Source organism: Cryptotermes secundus, unplaced genomic scaffold, assembly GCF_002891405.2.
Source record: "Cryptotermes secundus unplaced genomic scaffold, Csec_1.0 scaffold70, whole genome shotgun sequence".
In the NCBI taxonomy this organism is placed as follows: domain Eukaryota; kingdom Metazoa; phylum Arthropoda; class Insecta; order Blattodea; family Kalotermitidae; genus Cryptotermes; species Cryptotermes secundus.
This window is the reverse complement of record NW_019734964.1, coordinates 1454214-1476353: the sequence shown is the minus strand read 5'-3', so window position 1 is coordinate 1476353 and position 22140 is coordinate 1454214. Positions and strand designations below refer to the sequence as shown.

The following is a 22140-nucleotide window of genomic DNA, read 5'->3' as shown; positions in this document are numbered from 1 at the left end:
AACGTCACAACAGGCATTCTGCTGGCTTGGGATAAACTAATTAATTCTGTGCAGCTGAGCCCTTCTCAAGAAGCCGCCAGTTGGGCGGCTGCTCAAGAATACCCCACATTTTGTCCAACCGTGTTCACAAGAGCCCTCCACTAGTCCTTACCCTGAGCCAGATCAATCCAGTCCATACCACCACATCCTATTTCTCTAAGAACCAATTTAATATTATCGTTCCACCTACATCTAGGTCTTCCTACTGGTCTCTTTCCTTGTGGCTTTCCCGTCAATATCCTATATACATTCCTCTTCACGCCATTCGTGCTACATGCCCTGCCCATCTTATCTTCCTTGACTGATCATTCTAACTATATTTGGCGAAGAGAACAAGTTACGAAGCTCCTCATTATGCATTTTTCTCCAACCTCCTGTCACTTCATCTCTCTTCGGTCCAAATATTCTCCTCAACACCCTGTTCTCGAACACTCTCAGTCTATGTTTCTCGCTTAATAACAGAGACAAAGTTTCACGCCATAAAGAACCACAGACAAAATTACAGTCTTGTATATTCTAATTCTTACGTTTCTAGACCGCAGACAAGAAGACAAGAAGACAAAAAGTTCTTGACTGTATTTTATGAACTAAATTAATAATTATAACTGCTGCTGATTACGAATAACTATTTGCTTGTTAGTGTAATTGCTTAAGTGTCGAAGGTCAGTTGAGCAATATTACACGATACTTCTTCTGCCTCCAAGATTTTACTCTTATGGTCTAACGAACATCGCAGAACATTGCTTCGTATTCAGAGATTACTGATTTTGATTCTCCGTCCAGAGACCAGCTACACTGATTAAGGTTTCCGGGATGCAAGCCACTTAATACAGTCAAGTTCTGCGACAACATATTTACAATATACCATGACCACTTCCCCACACGTCCCTTCAACTATATTATTTTCAATTCTTCTTCTTTTCAACGCCATATGACTTAAGTAGCTGTTAAATAAATCAAGCTCACTATTCTACCAGACTTCTTGTCTACCTGTACAGCCCACCTAATAAACTTCCCCATTCTCAAGGGAGATGAAGTGGTGTAGAACACTGTCACTACGTCACGGAAGGGATCCCGTATTCGTTCAGGACACAGAGATATGTAGGCAGTAGAAGTTTGTACTTCGAACCGGAGCATGGAGAAACTGCGTCTGCAGTCCTCAAGTTTTGCAACATACACCGAGACAGCAATTGCTGTTTGTAGCAATTCTGCGAACAATGAAGGCGTTTTTAGGTTGTGTTTCCAGCTGGGGGTTCGTTGATGAACAACACTTCAAGAATGGTTTCTAACGGTGCATTCACATGCACAGAAATCTCCGTGTCTAACGCTCAGGATTTCAATTAACCAACAAACGAAGTAACTAACTTTATGGGTATTCCTCAGAGGATCCACTATTAAATTATCTACATAAAACTCCAACTTAGACGGAAGAGGGATGAAGTGACAGGAGGCTGGAGGAAACTGCATATTGAGGAGCTTCATAACTTGTACTCTTCGCCAAGTATAATTAGAATAATCAGGTCAAGGATGAGATGGGCAGGGTATGTAGCACGAATGGGGGAGAAGAGGAATGCATATAGGATATTTGTGGGAAAGCCAGAAGGAAAGAGACCACTGGGAAGACCAAGGCGTAGATGGGTGGACAATTAGGGAGATAGGATGGGATTGTATGGACTGGATCAATCTGGCTCAGGACAGGGATCAGTGGAGGACTCTTGTGAACACGGTAAAGAACCTCCGGGTTCTATAAGTTGCTTGGAAGTTCTTGAGTCGCTCTACAATTGGCGGCTTCTCAAGAAGGGCTCGTCAGCCTCCTCTTTTATTCCGCTGCACGCGCTCCAAGTTTCGTACTTCAAAAGAGATTAGTAGGTTTGTAAGTGGTTGAAACCACTTGAACAACTGTAAAGGAACAATTCACAAATCTTCATGGTTTGCATCCTGTTGTGCTCCATAGTCGTGTAAATTAACAAATAAACAATAGTGATAAAGTAGTATCTATTTTGTCTTCATCTGGAGGATACTTTTATGTTGTGTTGACGGCGAAATTTACACGATTAACTTATAATTCTATGAGTACTATTATTGTTAGGGGTCACACGGTAGCGTAGTTGGTTGAGGCATTATGCTATAACCCAAAAGGTCGCTGTTTCGATTCCCGATGAGGTCACTGGGTTTTTCAATTAACCTAATCCTTCCAGCCGCACTATACCCTTGGGTAATCTCAGCCTCTAACAGAAATTAGTACCAGATATCTTTCTGATGGATAAATTTCGGTCGGCGCGTAGAACTATCAATCTCATCGCCATCTGTTGAATTGAATTTATTTACATTCTATAAATCCTAAGCAGGTTAGTACCTTTGGATACAGAACAAGTCAAAAGGTTACATACATAAGTACAGGCAATTTTAGCTTAAAAATTAATATAACTTAATTTTACATCATTCTCTATTTACATTGAAGTATTCATCTAAAGAGTAGAAGGAATGAGCATGTAGATAATTATTTAACTCTGGTTTAAACTTTTTAGTATCATTGCCCAAGTTTTTAATACTTTGTGGCAGATTGTTGAAGCCGGTTGTCTAGAGAAAATGTGGGGGCCTCGACGTCTCACAACCTTATGGGCCTACACATGCCTGTTACAAGGATAGCTTTACCTTTTTAACAATTATAGTTTTCTCAGACTGAATGGCGAAAAATAGGATAAAAGAGACAGTACAGTGAAGAAAACATAATTTTAGAGCAGATGAAAGAAACAGATTAACGCACTCCTGCTTGAAGTTGGAACAATGAATACTACACCGCATGTATTTCTGCACATTGTACTACGGTCTGTCCTTGACGCAGATAAGAACATGGCAGAAAGAGTAACAGGACGAGCAGGAGAGATACAATTATGTCCCTAAATGTACCAGCAGGATCAGGGACTTCCAGCAGGTGAAACCTCATCTCTGAGGTCTAAAGTCCATAGAGACGGAAGTACTGAAACTCAGTTCAGATCATATCTTTTTTCAGTGTGGTCAACACAAATGTTTAATAAATGCTGTCAACAGCATTTGAAGAAAAAGTCGCATGAAATCCCGCGTCCTTCGCTGCGGATATGACACTTCCGGTGACTCGTGTTATACTCGTACGTTGCTCAACTTCCCCGCCGCTGCTAGGCTTCCTTTCCGGCATATGGAACAGTTACAAGGAGTGTTGTGGTAGGACTGCAAGTTGGCGCAGAAAATTATTAAAGTAAAGGTATCCCTGTAACAGGCCGTGGAGGCCCATAGGGTTGTGAGATGTTGAGGGTCCCACATTTTCTAGACAATCGGTTCATAGATGGCGGTAAGGGTGTCAGCCTTACGCGCCGGCCGCGTTTTACTCCCCAGGAAAATTCCTGGTACTCATTTCTGTTAGAAGCTGAGTCGACCCCAGGGCCACAGTGCGGCTGGAAGGATTAGGTCAACTGAAAAATAAAATCTAATTACCTCATCGAGACTTGAACCCGCGACCTTCCGGCTTGTAGCATAGTGCCTCAACCAACTACGCTACCGCGTGCACCCCAAAGGTTATAAGTGTAATAATAAAATGAAAAACATTTGAATATCGTTATATCGAGAGTTATTCCAAGATGTACGGAATGTCCTAAAATTCGCTATGACGAAATTACACTCACGTTCCAAGGAAAATTACTCTATTTATAAGCCAACTAGCAGCAGAAAGCGACAATGAGGAGCGTGAGCGTGGCGGTTTCTTTGTAAATCAAGTAGTTTGTTTTTTTTCCTGGAACGTGAGAATGATCTAAGTAAAGCGACTTTCAGGGCATCCCATACAGTAGCTGCTGCCAGGAGAAAATGGAGTTATGACCTGACGTTAAACCCAGTACTGGATGAGACTGATTCGCGGGGTTTGGCAATTTATATGGGTCATATATAGAAAAATACTGTCACGTGTAGAAGTGACTTATAGACGGGGTTTTGGATTGGATGATTGGATTTACTGCATATTATACATTCACAGCTCGGAACTACGGGAAATTGCAACGCTATCGCTGATCTATAAACTTTCCAGTTCACCGTTACACACGCACTAGGTTTCCTTCAGTCTTCACTAGTCGTATCCTGGCAACGGATTCATAACCGTCTCAATGTGATTTCAAATCGCATATAAAATCTTCTTTTTCGCAGTCTAATTCATTTCTTGTCATTTCTCCTCAATGAACTTCGACTGTCATCTCCAGAACTCAACCCAATTCTTGACAACTGACTCGAATTCTTCTTCAACTGGACTTTCTCATAATCTGACAACTGACTCTTTTCAACTCAACCCTTCTTTATAACCTCCTTTCAAGGACCGCGCAGAAAACACAGCCTCTAATGTCAAGGAGGCGTGTTTACTGATCCGTTGCCTAGCAATAGATGTCCTATTGCGTGCGTTGGCTCCCGCGGGAATATGTTTACCGAGTCGATGCCTAGTAATGTGGCTATACGTCACAATAAATATGCATGGAGAGTTCAGTCATTGAAATGACTTACTAGTGGTGGACGACAGGAGTTCGATTCCCAGCAAGGGAAGAACACCTGCCGTCGTCCCATAGCCAGACTAGTTCTGATGAATACCCAGTCTCCTACAACACGTACTGTTAGTCTCTGCCTGATACAATGCCCCCTTAGCCAGTTCACAGTTATTTATGTCTTTATGAAATCAAAATGTCTGTCGTTACATTTACAAAAACTCTACAGCCTCTTTGAACTCTATTCTAATGAAGAGCAGATAAAAAAAACAGGAGGCCACGTTCAGCCGAACACGTGGCTACAGCTGCGAGACAAAGAATGCTTACAGGATTTTCGAAAGGAAACCAATTAGAAAAAAGATCATTTGGAAAAGTGAGGAGATGTGAGGATAACATTAAGATACATGGCAGGCAAGTTTGAGGATCGGAATTGAACGGAACTTTTTCATGATTATGTCCAATGACGGGCTTTGGTATTAACGGTGTTGAAATCATAAATTTCTGCCACTTTTTTTATTATGAGCAATTTCAATCCACTTCAGATGTTTCCAACATGTTCTTCTGCGAACCATTGTAATAGTAGCCTACTCTCAACCACAAACTACGTCTAGATCTCGCAAGCAGCCTCTTTCCGTGACGCTTTCCAATCGAACTTCGGTTACTCATCATACCGCTACGAGACACAGAGTACAAATTTCGAAGGTTCACCGAACAGCGTACATTGTCTAACCGAAAACGTAACAGGTGTGACATACTTTCTGAATAAACATTCCGTAACAACAGATGAATGCCAGGATAACACTGACGCGAGACGTTTCCAAACGGCATGCAAAACAATGGTAATTACGTATAAGAGATTACACATGAGCTGCGTCCATCACAATCCCTCTAACCTTGATAATGAAGGGTACCATAAAATCAATGTAGTAATTAATTACAAGTAAGTACAATTTAAATTATCTGTGGTCTAGAGGTCAGAGTTCCTGGCTTCAGATCCAGAGGTCCCGGGTTCAATTCCCGGCGCTACCAGATTTTCTGAGAAGTAGTGGGTCTGGAACGGGGTCCACTCAGCCACGTGAGGATAACTGAGGAGCTATTTCAAGGAAATAGCGGCTCCGGTCTAGAAACCCGAAATTAACGGCCGTGGGGATCCGATGCGCTGACCACGTGACACTCTCTATCCGCAAAAGTTGGAACTAACTTCGCTGACAATAGGCCAGAGAGTGGCCGACGTACCAAGTGGACTCAGTCTCGACAGTGTCTGATGGTAGGATGACGGGCGAATGTTGGAACGAGCAGTCGTCGCCTAATCGAGGTACTACTCCGGCATTTGAAGGAAAGTACTGCTCAAAGTCATGAGATACCTTACTCAAGATAGCCGATGCCCTGACCAACATTCGAAGCACGCACCTCCCGAATACAAGACTGCATGGTTACTTCTAGACCAGCCTGTTTGGTGAAGTGCTGGACTTGATCCGCTGACTCTGAAATAGGGTTCAGTGGCTGGTCTTCTGAACACGCTAACGAGCCTTCGGGTACTATAAAATACGCGGAATTTCTTGTCCAACTGAGTGACTGTTAGGTTCTCAAACAGGGCTACTCTTCATGGAAGGAGACAATCATTTTGTTAGTAGACATTCGGGTTACTTCCCTTTTTTAAAAAAATAATAGTAAGCTTATGCGATCTCCGTTTGTCTGTGTATCCCCCAAACAACTTTCAAATGTCTGAATCAATTTGTATGAAACTTTGTATGTATATCATGGGAACTTTAGCCCGTCTCAATGACACGCTTTCAGTCTGTGTGTCTATATACGTGTATCCCTCTCTCGTTTCTAGGCAACCGCTCGGTAAAAATCCCTCTATCTTTGCGAGACAAAGGATCGGTAAAAAAAACCTTACAGCGGGAAAAATACACATGTAACAATATAGGTACTGCTGGACGCATCGTTTTCTAAACAGTACGTGTCGCATCAAAGAAAGGAGATTAGTTCTTCCTAGAACTTACTGTGATACTATCCTCTCATCTGCCTGATTGAATTCCGAGTTCTGCCTTTCTGTTGTATCCATGTGCGCTTTGTCGGTATGAACAGGGGTTACTAGACGAATTGAATTAAGAAATTTTGTTACGAAATCGTCTTCATTCTATTCTTTTTTTTTATCTCTTTACGCTCGGACGTTCTGTTCTGCAATTCGCTTTCTCAGACCTTCCACCTCTGTCCTACATTCTGAATGAGAGACCAAGTTGCCTGTCCATACAAGGAAAACGTAAGAGCCGGGATAGCTCAGTCGGTATAGTGAATGGCTAAGGGCTGGACGACCGAGGGGTCAGAGTTCGAGTCTCAGTAGGGTCAAGAATTTTCAATTCTCCATGTTGTCCAGACCGATTCTGGGGCCCACCTTGCCTCCTATCCAACGGGTACCGGGGGCTCTTTCCTGGTGGCTAAAGCGACCGGTGTGTGAAGCTGACCGCTCACCCCCACCTAGTGCCGAGGTCAAGAAAATGTGGATCTATACATCCACTTCCCCATACGTCTTCATGGCGTAGTGCTTAATTAGTTAAGCACAGGGACAGTTTTGCCTTTTTTTAGAAGGAAAAGGTACAGATGCGCAGAAAATATATTCAAAGCCAATTTAAAAGGATAAGATTATAACTGGCCATGCATCTAGGCAGGACAGACCATGTGATACTGTGAAGACAAAGGGGGCAGTTACTTATAGAAATTTTTTATTGCTAGTGGAGTGGGACTAAGTCCCTTGTACTGCGGCCACTTCTGGCCTATTGTACCAGCCCCAGATGATAGGTGAGGGTGATTGTGGAGCAATTGGTGGAATGAAGATTGGCAGGGGAAACCGAAGTACTCGGAGAAAACCTGCCCCAGAGCCACTTTGTCCACCACAAATCCTACTTGACCATACCCGGGACGGAACCCGGGCCGCCGCGATGGGAAGCCAGCGACTAACCGCTTGAGCTATGGCGCGGCCTCTTTCTTAAGCAACTTAGTAGATCTTCTGCCGTCAATTAACTTCCTTATCTGCACCTAGCGATAGGCCCGACCAGTCAACACGTTATCACAACGTAGCTCTTCAGGTCGAACTCCATCTCTGACTCGACACTTTGCTGCACTCGAGAGTAAAGAAGTTGACCTCGGTACGACTCTGAAACGAATGAATGTAACCCAGCCTTCTCTGGAAATTAACTGCATCAAAGCTGAGCTGGAAACCAAACGACGTCCACCCCGCTGATGAAGAAGGCTGATGTCCGATAAGTTGGTTTCTAACCCAACTCCGACGCCGCTGATCACCAGAGATTTCAGTGAAATTTAACCTGTGGTAAAAGCAAAGTTGAGCCGGTGACATTAGCCACGCGGTCTACGGCATGGGCTGTCTTCGCTCGCTCGGAAACTGGGATCGTGAGTTCGAATCCTACACAAGGCATGGATGTTTGCTATGTTTATGTGTTTATTCTGTGTTTGTGTTGTCCTGTGTTTAGGTAGAGGCCTAGCGAAGAGCTGATCACTCGCCTAAGGTCCTACCGTCTGTGAAATGATCATGAAACTGAAGATCAGAGGCCAGGGCCCAAGGGAGCTGTAGAGCAAGTGAAAAAGAAACAAAGTTGTCCCTGTGCTCAACTAATTTAGCACTACGCAATGAAGACGTATGGGGGAGTGGATGTATAGATGCACGTATTCTTGACCTCGACATTAGCTGGAGGTGAGTGGTTAGCTTCGCGGCCCGACCGCGTTACCTACAGGGAAAGTGCCCCCGGTACCCACTGTATAGGAGGCTGGGTGGGCCCCATAAGTGAGTTGGACGACGTGAAGAGGAGAAATGTCTTTCCCCTGCCTATGATAAAGAGTAAAAATCTTGGTTCGAATTTTAGCAGGAAGTTTCTAGATCAAATTTCCACTATATGAACTCCATCGTGTCGGGTATTCGTACAGCTTATCTAGTCAAAAAATCCCTTCCTTTAATGGAATTCAAAAGATCTATTACTGTGTCCCCATAAAGACTCCATTTAAACCTGTTCTTCAGTCTGTCCAATTTGGTCCGTAACCTCAAATCCAATTTCTCTAGGATCTATTTCAATACCGGTATTGCAGTCAGATCTACAACTCATGATGTGTACCTTGTTTTATATTGTTCCCTTATGTTACAGATTCTCCTTGTCTGTATCAGTGTAAGTTCTACTGCCACAGGGCGAACACCCAATTGCAGTAAAATAATAATAATAATAATGAGCGGTTTCTTGCCTTCCAGATTCCTGACTAACGTCGCGTTTGGGGAATCTTCGTCTCACACCCCAAACTCTCTGATGTAATCGCCTTAGAATATTACGTGAGCCCGGACTATGAGACTCCTTCGAAATCAGCCTGAAATATGCGCCGGCACGCAGAAGCTAACAGCTTACACATTCACTGCATTAATGAGGGGGTCTGAGTAAGCGGGTTCTATATTATACAATAACTGCAAGTTTGGTGCAGTCACCGTCCGTGTATGACAATGTGGATAATTTAGGTTCTTAACCTCCCTCTGGCCGGTCACGGTAGCCGAGTGGTCTAAGGCATGTACTGTCTTCGCTCGCTTGGAAACCGGGATCGTGGTTTCGAATCCCACTCAGGGCACGGATGTTTAGTTTGTGTGTATGCATTTTCCTGTGTTTGTGTACAGGTAGAGGCCTTGTGACGAGCTGATCACCCGCCCAAAGAGTCCTACCGAATGTGTAAGAGCAAGAAAAACCGAAGTGAACGGAGAAGTTCATGGAGGTAGGCCTAGGCCCACTGGGGCTGTAGTGCCAAGGGGGAAAAAAAACTCTGACGCAGACAGTCGTGGACACTTTCCATTTGGAAAATATCAGATTTTGGTTCCCATTAAGAACGCAGACCTTCATGACATGTGCTCCTCTCGTAGTGTGGCCGGAGCACAGGCAATAAACTCCGTGAAAAGCATGTTATGGGGTAAAGTTAAAGTTGTCTCTTGTGCTTAGTCAATCAAGCACCACGCCATGAAGACGTATGGGGGAGTTGAGGTATAACTCCATTATTCTTGACCTCGGTACAAGATGGAGACGAGTGGTCAGCTTCACGCCTCGGCCACTATACATCCGAATAAACAGCATCCGGTGCATTAGACAGGAGGCTGGGTAGGCTTCAGAAACGTTCTGGACTCCGTAGAGATGGCAAAAAATCTCGTGCCCTGCAAAGAATCGAACTCCCCCCGCCGTCAAGCTCGTAGCCCATCGCTGTAGTTAACTAAGCTATCCTGTTCAGCGTTAAGCATGCTTTGGCTAGGAAAAGCAGTCTGTATAAATACGTTATACAAGGTGCGTCAGAAAGAATGGCTGGATTTAAAGTTTATTTCCCTGTGAAATCCATCCATCCTTTCTGACGCACCCTGTATTAACTATAACGGATGGTTAGTACAGTGAGGCAGCAGCACAATGTATGGAAATAAAGCTAGAAAGGAGAACGGTAATATTAAAGAGATACACCAGGGGCTACTGTATTATCTTTTTTATTGCTAGTGGGGTGGGACTAAGTCCCTTGTACTACGGCCACTTCTGGCCTATTGTATCAGTCCCAGATGATAGGTGAGGGTGACTGTGGAGCAATTGGTGGAATGAAGATTGGCAGGGGAAACCGAAGTACTCGGAGAAAACCTGCCCCAGCGCCGCTTTGTCCACCACAAATCCCACTTACCAGACCCGGGATGGAACCCGGGCCGCCGCGGTGGGAAGCCAGCGACTAACCGGTTTAGCTATGGCGCGGCCTCGGGGCCACTGTAAGTTGGGAGTGAACTGATCTCTCCCTTTTCTGTATTTCAGCATCCTGTTGCACATCTATAATTAAACGTCTATGTATTAAGTCCGTCAATAACGCAACGATCATTAAAACATTCACCATTTAACACCAACACGATATATTTCGGCCACACACGGCCATCCTCAGGTGTTTCGATGCGTCTAAACTGTTACACTACTTTGATGCGCGCTACAATTGCGCGTTGCAGTCCACTTAAAATAACATAAATAATTACTTAAAATTAATTACAAATTTTCTATTAAAATCTTTCGTAAAATTCTATTCTGTCTCGTAAGGGGCGTCGTCCACTTGTTTAGCGCTATGTGATGCGTGATGAGATCCCTGAGATAATCGTTATATAGCCTCGGGGCGGGCCCCACAAGAAACACCGCTTCTTCTGCTGCATAGATGCGTTTACCGCACCGTTGCGCAGCAACCAGCGCGGCGGAGACCACAGAAAACACCACTCTTCTACTGTTGAGCGCGTACGCTTCGGCGGGAATGTGTTTACCGAGCTGTTGCATATCAATGAACTATTCAGACTTTCAGGTCTCATAACACAACATAAAATGCACTTCCATTATTAACCTGCATCGTCACGTACTTATAACCGAAATTATTTCCAAAGCAACAAAATCAAATCCCAACCCCTAAGCTTTAAGATCGCGAAATTTCTTCACGTAGCAAGACCCGGGGTAGGCTTAAGTTAATTAAAAATATATATCGAGGATTCGACGCTAAAGTAAAAGCTGGCGGAAGTAAACTGCCAAGTTTAGATTCCGTGCCTGGAATAAATAAAGCAACATGGAATTATCTCAGATGTTTGCGTGCTCTCATGCTATCGTCTCTCAAAAGACACTTTACACGAAATCCATGAAAAAGAATACCATGCGGGAACCATTTCATATTTTGAAAAAAAAAAACTCTAATGGAGATGTGTTTCCTTTTTATGCTACAGTATTCAAGGAAGGAAACATAGTCTCACATTGAAGAGGGACTTATGTTGTCACGGTAATATACGGAATAAAACACGCGAAGCGAGAGACCGTGCATTTTCCATCAGGTACTGTGAATTAATAATTACGAAAGAGAAGAGTGGTACATATTGTTTAACATGTCTGATAGGATGGAAAGATACTGTACGTGAAGGAGAGGCAAGAAGAATGGTGGAACAGAGACACAGGAAGAGAAATAAAGAGAGAGAAAGAGTAGATATGCTGTCAAGAGCGTCAAGAGACTATTTCGCAGTATGAATTTTACGAGGCGAAAGTAACAAGGAAGCTAAAATGTAACTTTATATTACAAGTTGTTTGTAATGCTAAGTGTCTGTTACGTGACGCTTCATGCATATGCATCGTCTGTAGGAATGTTTTGATTTAAGAACCGTGTATGACTGCAGACCATTTTCGTACAGATCTTTATATAAAGTGGGAATCTGGCAAGAAAAATAATGCATGAGTAGCATTTTAAACGAAAGGAATGCCGCATATGCTTAATTTAAGAGAAACAGCCAACAGTCTATCCCATGTCAGTAAAGCGTGGAGTGAGGCAGAAGGCCCAGAACTATTTTAGAAATAATTCAGATAACGACACTAGAGTAAATTGAAAGGCGGCGTGGCTGTCAGTACAGCGGCTACGCTATGGGATAAACAACATGAGAAGCGGGGTTCGATTTCCGGGACAGAAAGCATTGATTTTTCTATTCGCCACCGCGTCGAGACTGGCGTTGGACCGCACCAGCCTCCGGTACAATGGGTATCGAGCGTCATTTCCCCTGGGATAATGCGGCCAAGTACTTAATTTCACCTACTACCCAGGTTAAGGAAGCGTGAACCTACATATTCAGTCCCTCATACGTCTTCATGGCTTGGTTTTAGGTTTGTTACGTAACGACGCTGTCAGAACCGGGACAATATGGCGTCGATGATAAAAAAAACTCAGTGATTTTAGTCCGAAAGTGAACTATACCGACCGAGGAACCGCCACTTGTCGGCAAAGTTAGTGCCAACTTTTGAGGATAGTGGGTGTCGCGTGGTCAGCGCAATGAATCCCCACGGCCGTTAATTTCGGTTTTATACATCGGATCGGCTGTTTCCTTGAAATAGCTCCTCAATTATCATCACGAGGCTGAGTGCACCCCGTTCCAGACCCACCGGGAATCGAACCTGGACCTCTGGATCTGTAGCCAGGAACTCTGACCACTAGACCACAGAGACGGGCTCTGGCGGCGATGATAGGATGATTAATGTGGAGCAATCGATGGAGTGAGAATTGGCAGAGGAACGGATATAAGCGGAGAAAACCTGCCCCAGTGCCACCTTGTTCACCACAAATCCCACATGACCTGACGTGGCTTAGAACTCGGACCGCCGCTGTGGGAAACTGGCAACTAACCGACTGAGCTAGGCCGCGCCATAGCTCAAGCGGTTAGTCGCTGGCTTCCCACCGCGGAGGCCCGGGTTCGATCCCTGGTCTGGTCAAGTGGGATTTGTGGTGGACAAAGTGGCGCTGGGGAAGGTTTTCTCCGAGTACTTCGGTTTCCCCTGCTAATCTTCATTCCACTAATTGCTCCACAATCACCCTCACCTATCATCTGGGGCTGGTACAATAGGCCAGAAGTAGCCGCAGTACAAGGGACTTAGTCCCACCCCACTAGCAATAAAAAAAAAAGATTAATATCCAGGTTGTCCCGAAAACGACGCGGACGCCGCGATTTTGATTTCTGCTGATGCATCCTAAAAGTTACGTTGAATGATGTCGGCCAGAAGGCGCATGATAGACGCTTCAAGGTTATCCATTAAATCAGAGAGAGAGCTGTGCATGGGGGCATTGTGTTTGAAGGGCGTGTCCGAAACAGATGTCGTCATTTCAGCTATTACATACGTCACAACTCCCATTAACACATATCGGTATTAATCCGAGACAATTACATCCTCTGACTAGAACGCTATTTCACAGCAACACCGCAGTAAATCTCACAGCATATTTATTGCCCGCAAGGGGAATTAATTACTGAAAGTAAGAGGCTGCGCCATAACTCAGGCGGTTAGTCGCTGGCTTCCCACCGCGGCTGTCCGGGTTCGAGCCCATGTGGGATTTGCAGTGGGCAGAGTGACACTGTGCTAGGTTTTCTCCAAGTACATCGGCTTCCCATACCAATTCTCATTCCACCGACTGCTCCACACTGATCATCTATCATCCGGGGCTGGTATAACTGGCCAGCAGTAGCCGACGTACCAAGTGGACTCAGTCTCACCCCACCATAAGAAACTAACTAAAACTAACGAACCAACCAGAGAATAAAACTAACTCCATTACAGAGTTTGCCTTCAACAGTTCTGTGTTCTTTACTTGACAAAACGAATTATCACATGCAACGTAGATCTCTGCTTCATATTTGGGAAATTCCAGGTTCGAATCACGGCTAGCAGGCCGACTGTCTTCATTGAATTCTTCTGTCACTGTACTGCGTTTTTCTAAGCAAATGTTAGGATAGTATGTTAAAACCGGCTGAAACTTCTTACTTGTACATCTCTTCCAACACATCTTGACCATTCAGAGTTCAGGTCTGTTCCGCTGCCAGAAACACTGCTACCTCCGTCACATCTGTGAGTGTCCTCGACTTCTTTCTTGAGGTCTAGAGTTCAGTCCACATTTAGCGATGTTCGTGCCGATTTTCCCAACATTTCTTAATCGTGGACAATGATGTACTCTGAAGCTCTTGTCTGCTGACTTCATCAAGCTTCTTCTCTAGCAGTTCGTGCCCTTCTGCCGCCCTTACGAAGGGCAGTAGCAGAGTACAAGTCACCACACAACGTAACAGAAGTTGCATATTTTTCCTTATAAAATTCCAGTGCTCCAGATTAAATTCCGTCCGTACTGCCGCCATTTCACAAATCTGCACCGTCGCCATGTTGCTAGTGTCGAATACTGCCAATTAGAAAATATATAAATAAGGCAACCTCCAATGACAATACTTTCACACATCCATCTGTCTATTTCTTTTACTGCTAGTGGGGGTGGGACTAAGTCCCTTGTACTGCGGCCACTTCTGGCCTATTGTACCAGCCCCAGATGATAGGTGAGGGTGATTGTGGAGCAATTAGTGGAATGAAGATTGGCAGGGGAAACCGAAGTACTCGGAGAAAACCTGCCCCAGCGCCACTTTGTCCACCACAAATTCCACTTGACCAGACCCGGGATCGAACCCGGGCCGCCGCGGTGGGAAGCCAGCGACTAACCGCTTGAGCTATGGCGCGGCCCATCTATCAATCTATCTATATCTATGGCTCTACGGTCCTCTTATGGGACATTGGCCGCTTTTCAGGTTCTTAATCTTATACGGAGTCGGTAGGTTTCCTTGGAAGAGGGATCAGCCCGTCGCAAGGCCGCTACATACAACACAGAACAACATAAACACAGACATTCGTGCCTTGAATTGGATTCGAACCCACGGAGCGAGCGAAGACGATTCATGCCTTACACCCCGCAGCCACTGCGAAAGTGATTAATCCTGTGAGACGAGGAGAAAGGCGCTTCCTAATTGCGTAATTACTTGAGAATGCAACATTTCCAAACCTGTTTGATGGCACGTGGGAAGAAGTCTCACGTGTATTTATTGAGGCAATAAAGTTAAAGTGAGCCAATCCTTGCGTTCATAATGGAACACGTTGTAGCACTGTGTGAAACACCCGCTCTATCCCTCGCTCTCCTTCCGCATGGGCCCCCTGAACTCAACTCTTAAATACACAACAGAACATTCTGTACTCGAATAACAATGAGATCACTTTCAGTGCTTCCAGAAAACTAAAATCTCTACTGTGCGTGCTACATGTATAAGAAAAACGACAATAATTTCATTTGTAAGTAGATTCTAAAGGGTTCAGGCTATGGTGGATGACACATAGAATTATTGAGTTTTTGGACTTTTCCCATCGTCCGGAATTCTAGGTAATAGACGACACGACGTTTCGGAAACTAGATCTGTTTCCGTCTTCAGGCGGGAAAGGTCCAGTGATTGAGATTAGCTATTTCTAAAGGGCCCAACTGAGTAGGTGTCTTCATTTCTCACCTGAAGAAGGAAACAGATTCAGTTTCCGAAACGTTGTGTCCTCTATTACTTAGAATTCCGGACGATGGAGAAAGTTCAAAAACCCAGTAATTCTTTGGAATTTCATTTGTGGTTCATGATGTTCTGGAAGTCCTGAATCGTGGTCATAAACACCGGAAATTGTATAGTGGTTATAACCCCTTTCGAATTTTGAAAATCCAGAATTCTCGGCTCGGAGACTGAACACTTCACACAGGGTTTCTACGGTTTTTCTTGTTCGGTCAATCGGCTAGTTAAATAGCTGCTGGTCCTCGCCAGCACAGTAATCCTTGGCTTGGAATCTCGTCGAGATATATGATAAAGATCTTTGTTCTATCGTAGACATGAACGTGTATTAGGAATGGCGCCTCTTCTTCGACGAGGAGAGGGGTCGGTCTTTCTGTTGCGCCGTAATTTCAGTATGAGCATATCCGCGCTGACTTAAAAATGAGTGATGGTCCTCGCCAGCACAGTTATTCTTGGTCCATATTTTACTGTCTGACGGTTCTAAGTGCCTTCGGGATTCACTCCACTCAATCCTTTCTCACTCCCCGCTGGAAGCTTATTAAACGTAACACGTTCCCTTTCTTCGAGAACATTCACAAATTATCGTTCACAACCATGTTTATTCGAGGCTGCGTAACCTAAACAGTTTAAAAGCATCGTTATATAAACACAGGACATAGTAGTATTCAAAGACGCTAGGGGCTTACATTTTCAAAGTCCCACATTTTATGAATTGTGACCGAAAAGGGCCCCTCGAAAATTTACTAGTCTCTGAAGGACAAAAATGGGGGGAGACACTGTACACAAATTTTCACTGACGCTGTGAAACCAATTACTGCAATTAGGAATCACTGATAAGTAAACACCGTACGCACTGAGGACATAAGGCTCTCGAGGTCAGAACATGCTTTGCCCATAATTTATACAAACAGATTAAAAAGAAGCTGTTTAGTTGGTAGAAGGCATGGAAGTTGCGGATAAAGTTGTGAGGGGATGGAACAACACGCAGTTGTGTTAGTAGAATTAATCACTAGGCCCATATTTCCCATAACTTTATAAAACGGCTCATATTATTTACGGTAATTTTATTACAGTGTCTAAGGAGTTTACAAGGAACATCAAGTGAATAAAAAACATTGAAAATTCAACGGTAAAATTTAATAGCACCCATCTGTAGCTACAGTTAACATAGATACCCCTTAGCGGCCTCCGTAGTCTAGAGGTAACGTTCCCACCTCATGACTCGTAGTACGCGGGTTCAAATACCCGGCGGAGGTCGTCGAATTTTTAAGGGCGGAAAAATTCAGGGAACAAGTCCTCCGGGAGGGACTTTAAGCCGTGGGTCCCGTGTCGTAACTTTACGGCACGTAAAAGAACCTCATATCTCCTAAGGAGGTCACTAAGCAAAATTCAAGGACATTTCCCGCCCAACAGTAGTTTCTAACGCCTCTGAAAGATGGGGGAAGCATTATAGATACCGCTAAGCCAGTAGAGGCCGAACTCGCTGGCTTGGTCGGGACTGATGGTAAGCACCATTATCGGTAGGGTATAGAGACTGGTAGAATATCATAGAGGGAAGCACAATGGACCAATACAGGTCTAAGTGCATTGGGAAACCCGCCCTCTCCAATAACTAACTAGATACCCCTTCCATCGAACCATTCTAACACATTAGGCCGTACCACAGCTGAGGCGATTAGTCACCGGGCTTCCACTGTGATGGTCCGGGTTCGAATCCAGCTCACTGAATTTGTGGACACAGTGGCGCTGCTTCATCCGAGTACTTCGGTTCCCTCAAATTCTCATTCCACTGACAGCTCAATATTCATTAATCATCTTATTGACGCTATAGACTACATACTGTCAGCATCGTCAAACATGATAACTCCTACACATTATATTGAAGGAAACATTGAAATCACGATTTCATTGAATATGCACCGAATGAACTTTAAACTTTCTGAAAGGACAGCTTAATAAAACAAGCATAAAAATAAGAGTCTAGAGGTAGCTATTTTTCTGCAAATGTCAATGCTGTAATACCGACTGATGACATTGCAATCCCAACTGAAACACTGCCATTCACTCTTTCAGTGTACTGGCTTTGTCGTAACTGAGATGAATTTTGTATTTGTTTCTATGGAAACGACAAACAGACAACAGAAAACATTGCCCTGCTTGGACTAACTATAAATGAATACTGAACGACGGACAAAGTCCAAAAACCCAGTATTCCCGAGTATAAATGAATTAAGTTTTATCCTGAATAAAGCCAGTCCACGCGTGGAGGCGGGTTTGAATACCTTTCAGATTCGAGACTTCCCTTTTCGTCGCCTCCTACGACTCGCAGGGTTATGGTGTAAGTATTATAAACACAATATATAAGAATTCAGTATGTACTTCACAGGGAAAAACATTACATCTCCGCTACAAAGCACAACCGGATAATTCTGATTGGGGAAACAATCGCTGTTTATTGTAAGAACCATACGGAACACGTAAATACACCCTGTGGGCAGAACGCAGGGATTTTTAATGTTAAAGCAGGTGGTACATATAGCAATCACTGGGTTTTATAAGGTTGATTATATTTTCTCCACCGTATCCCTACCAAGACGCCGGTCACGGTAGCCGAGCGGTCTAAGGCATTCACTGTCTTCGCTCGCTCGGAAGCCGGGATCGTGGGTTCGAATCCCACTCAGAGCTTGGATGTTTGTGTGCGTTTTTCTGTGTTTGTCTATAGGTAGAGGCCTTGCGACTAGCTGATCACTCGCCCAAGGAGTCCTACCGTATGTGTAAGATTTAGAAAAACCGAAGTGAACGCAGTTCATGGAGCTAGGCCTAGGCCCACTGGGACCGTAGTGCCAAGGGAAAAATCCCTACCAAGACAGAACCAACAATTTTAAAATGTTATGCTCGGAACCAGCACAGATGATGACGTAATCTCTGCTGTAGGATGACGATAAATGTCCATTATCACAAATACAAAATCACAGCATAATACGAGATTAACGCCAATGATATTCCTGTAATCGGCGTTATTTCTACATTCAATTAACCGAGTTCTCAACACAGAATCCTCCAAATCTCGTATCCTCGTCCTTTCATCTCATTCGATGGTATATAATCTCAGAAATCCCTACAGTACTCCATAATCTGAGAACAAGCCATATGCATGTCTGTACGCCACTGACCATATGTAGTTCAGACTTAAAAGAAAACGCGAATAATTTCACGTGCTGTGTGACACTAATTACAAGAACACAACAGACCATAAAAGTTGCACTAAAAATAAACACAACGTAAACTGATTATGCATAAACACAGAATTAAAAAAAAGTATGTGTGAAACAAGTAGCAAGAAATTTGCAATATGACTCCATACGGTATGCAAACTGGAATCCTAGTTTCAAACACTCTCGGATATTAAAGTGCACTAACTTTACATGTAAAGTAAAGTAATGTAAAGTATCCCTGTAACAGGACGTAGAGGCTCATAGGGTTGTGAGATGTTGAGGTTCCCACATTTTCTAGACAATCTGCTCATAGATGGCGGCAAGATTGTCAGCCTCACGCGCCGGCAGCCCTTTACCCCCAAGAATATTCCTGATACTCATTTCTGTTAGAGGCTGAGTCGACGCCAGGGCCATAGTGCGGCTGGAAGGATTAGGTAAATTGAAAAAATCCACCTCTTCGGGATTCGATTCCGCGATCTTCCGGCTTGTAGCATAGTGCCTCAACCAACTACGCTACCGCGTGCCCCCCACTAACCTTACATGAGAAAGGTATTTTATGTATCAAGCTTAAAGTACATTAGTTCTGTACTAACTACATAGGTTATGACCGTGCTCTGGTGAACCAGTAAGGGGCCCAGTTGCAACCAGGGAACCTGCTGTTGAAATTTCAGCCAAAGGCAAGTATGAACCGGTGGTTCCAAACCTGCCAGAGGTAAAACAAAAAAAGTACTCTCCTGGGGGTCATTAGTACTGACACACCACTGCAGGGAGCTAGTACTTCTAACACACCTGCAGCGGAGAAGGACTGGGACACCTAGTCTCTGGAGTAGGTGGACCCCGTCTGGCGAAAAAAGCCCTGTCTGGATACGTTAGACGGTAGTTAAGAAAGGCAACAGCTGGGGCAAGCAAAGCAGGAACTGGGGGCAGTCAGCAACCAGGAAATGAAGACTCGTCCAAGCAGGGAGAAACCCCCACCGGTACCTTTAAGAGGCCAAGGTCGGAGGCCAGTACCTCTACAGAAACGGCCAGAACTCCGAAAAGACCCAGGGACTCTAAGGGACCAGGGGATTACAAGGAGGCTCTGACCAATATAAAGGTAGCTCTCTTCAAAGACACTTATCCTGAGGATAAGCTTACCGAAGATGACCAATATTCCATTCTGGAAGCATTGGGGGAGGTGTTACGTAGGACTCAAAAGGGAGAACCACCACACCTGAAATCCTACAGACTAGTGTGAGGTGCACTTATTTATGCATGCGCCGGCCAACAGTCTGGTCAATGGGTCAGCAAACTATTGACAACCACAGGCTGGAATCAGGGCCCAGGCTGAAGGCTACTGATGCCAGGAACCTGCCCAAGCCTGTTAAAGTGGTTCTCCGGACTAGGGACAAAATTGCCCAGAATCAGGAAGAGCCGCTGAAATGGATTTCAGATCTCAATCCGGGATTTCATACTAAGAACTGGAGGGTATTCGATAAGCAATGTGAGTCGAAAGGCCAAAGGCTCATCTTATTCATAGACCAGGACTCCCATACTATTATACAGAGGACCGGTTACAAAATATTTACAGGACTCTCACAGAGGATGATCCTGAAGTTCAGCGCCGGGTAGAACCTGCGACAGATACAGTATCTTCTAACTCGGTTTCTGAGAAGGAACGGGATGAGACACCCAACCCCCCGGATGACCAAAGCAAAGCGGATCAGGGGACCCCTTCACCCGAAACCTAATCCGAGGACGGAGAGGGACATAAGATGGAAATTGACCCCTCCTCAATTGGAAGAGATCATGAAATTTCTTCAGATCAACCTACACCACAGCAATGCTACCAAGACACCTCTGTGCCAATAGCTGGCTGAGGGTAAGGCAGATATGTCACTTATTCAGAAACCTTGGATATACAAGGGTCAAATAAGGGGCTTAACTAACACAGGGAGGACAGTTTACTCTGCTGTACTCAGTAATAGTGCAAAATCTTGTGTTTATATCAGGAATCATGTTAATGCCTTGCCTTTGCTGGAGCTCTGTTCTAGGGACGCAACAGCGGTAAGGATAACATACGCGTATCGAGGAGGCAGCAAGGAGCTGATTGTTGCATCAGTCTACCTTCCATNGCAGTCCTCTTCTTACCTTTTAACTGTTAATAAATATTATCAGGTTAATATGTAATATAAACATAATTAGATTTAGCGCTATATTGGTTCTGACCCGCGTTTCGAACTTCGGAGATCTGGAGGTTTAATCTCTGTCCCGTGACCGGTATAAAGACTTAGAAATTTTATGGTTTTCCCCTGCCCCTCCGGGAATATCCCGTAATTTTAATTTAAAACTAAAAGCGACCTTACCACTCTTCCACAACCATCGTGCATTTATACGCTACACAACTTGTGTAACTGAGAAAGAGATTCTAATAATTATGTTAACACTAAGACAAATTATTTCAAATTTTGGAGCTCTGGAAACGAGTCGCTTTCCATGGCCCCATAAAATAAAGTATCCTGGAAGCAATGACGAGGAGGCTTAGCATAACTGTGCCTTATCAGCTGCTAACTGAGTAGATACATTGAAGAAGGTAAATAAAGTCAAGGTGAAATAAAAATACACCCAACACAGGCACTTGATGTAAAATTTGCCGCAGAAAAATGTGGTCAGTAAGGCGTTTTATCGCTAAAATGCATACAGGAAAAATGTACAAGATCGTAACAGAAATTCCACATGTATACCAAATATCTCGCAGTTAAAAGCAATACGTGGCCGGGATAGCTCAGTCAGTACAGATACTAGACTAAGCTCTGGCCAGCAAAGGAATATGGATTTGATTTCTGACATGTTCAAGAAACTTTCTCTGAGGTCCACACAGCCTCTTATTGAATTAGTGCCGGAGGGTGGGGAGGGGGACTGATCACTCATCGCCATGTATTGCCGAGGTTAAGAACGAGCGGAGCTGTACCCCCACTCCTCACGCATCTTCCTGGCTTTGTGCTTAACTAAGCATAAGTGCAAGGACCGCGCCACAACTCAACCGGTTAGTCGCTTGTTTCTCACCGCGGCGGCCCGGGTTCGATCCCGGGTCTGGTTAAGTGGGATAGCTGTTCCCTGGCAAACGGCTTCTAATAGTGGAGATTCTGCAGCTTCCTGTGCTCAGATCCTCTTGTCGCAGCCACCTGGGCAGAATTCTTGTCAACTGCCAACCCCGGAACTCGACTATAGTGCCATCTCTTCTCAGCCTCCCTTGCAGAGCTCAACTGAACTGCCAACCCTCAACTATCTCTCAATATCAATTCTGCTGGCCTGGGGTCCTAGTTACTCTCATATAGCCTCGAGGCGGACCCAACAGAAGACACCGCTTTCAAAAATTCCTTTATTATTTTAGTCGCATTTACCGATTCGTTGCCTAGGAACGGCAATTTGTTGATTCGTCTATTAAACAGCAACGGCTGTACATACTGAAATACGTATTTTCTGATATTCTCAT

The 22140-nt window shown here is 44.4% G+C and overlaps 1 protein-coding gene across 2 annotated transcripts in view; it reads right to left on the bottom strand.

Annotated features, from left to right (window-relative positions):
- Window positions 1-22140, bottom strand: part of LOC111868990 (rap1 GTPase-activating protein 1) — a 639633-nt gene that overhangs the window by 577706 nt on the left and 39787 nt on the right. The gene's annotated exons all lie outside the window — the stretch shown is intronic.